The sequence below is a fragment of the Cephus cinctus genome, unplaced genomic scaffold (genome assembly GCF_000341935.2).
Source record: "Cephus cinctus unplaced genomic scaffold, Ccin1 Ccin1_scaffold0980, whole genome shotgun sequence".
In the NCBI taxonomy this organism is placed as follows: domain Eukaryota; kingdom Metazoa; phylum Arthropoda; class Insecta; order Hymenoptera; family Cephidae; genus Cephus; species Cephus cinctus.
The window spans coordinates 25,508-26,154 of record NW_014333533.1 but is presented as its reverse complement, the minus strand read 5'-3'; the positions used below and the strand labels follow the sequence as shown (position 1 = coordinate 26,154).

Genomic DNA, 647 nt, shown 5'->3' with positions numbered 1-647 from the left:
TTTTTTTTTTTTTTTTTTTTTTTTTTTTTTTTTTTTGATATCTCTAGTCTCTTCTCCTTTATCTCTTCTTATCATCTTCTTTCAATTCTCGTACAGGCCATCTCGATTATTCTCTTTACCTCGTCCTACTTATTTCTTGGTACTCTGGCTATTTGCAATCTTATTTGTGTTTTCTGGCCTTAGCGAGGCTTTGCAGACACTTCCTAGAGGCAGATAAAAAGATTTAAAGGTAAGGTCAAAGGTCAGGTCTATATTCAAGACACAATACCTACACGACGAGTGATATCACATGTACGTGCTACGGTAAAAGACCAAATTCCATATGAAATTTACAAGGAAAAAAAAAAGAGAAGCAAAGCACCCATTGTACAGTGCTTTAGAAAAATTCCACAAGATCTTCATGTTACCAACCCATAAAGTACAGCTCTGTAAAAATTTCTCTACCATACAAATGACATAAGTGAAAACTCACACATAACAATTTACATGAGAACCTTACATCCCAGAGGTATTTGATTTAATTTAATATTTTCATCCCAAAGAAATATATTGCTGAAGTGCACCGTGGCAAATAACATTGAGTCGGACATTTTCACCAGACGCCAGCACTCCTCCGAGTGATCAGTAATTTGCATGAAACTAATTTA

The 647-nt window shown here is 34.6% G+C and overlaps 1 long non-coding RNA gene across 1 annotated transcript in view; it reads right to left on the bottom strand.

The window, feature by feature from the left end:
* Positions 1-66: 66 nt before the first annotated feature.
* The window catches only part of LOC112494911, a 2,412-nt gene continuing 1,831 nt past the window's right edge, over positions 67-647 (bottom strand). Inside the window, exon 3 of the long non-coding RNA XR_003060894.1 lies at positions 67-203. This is a non-coding gene — a long non-coding RNA (uncharacterized LOC112494911). The remainder of the gene's footprint in view (positions 204-647) is intronic.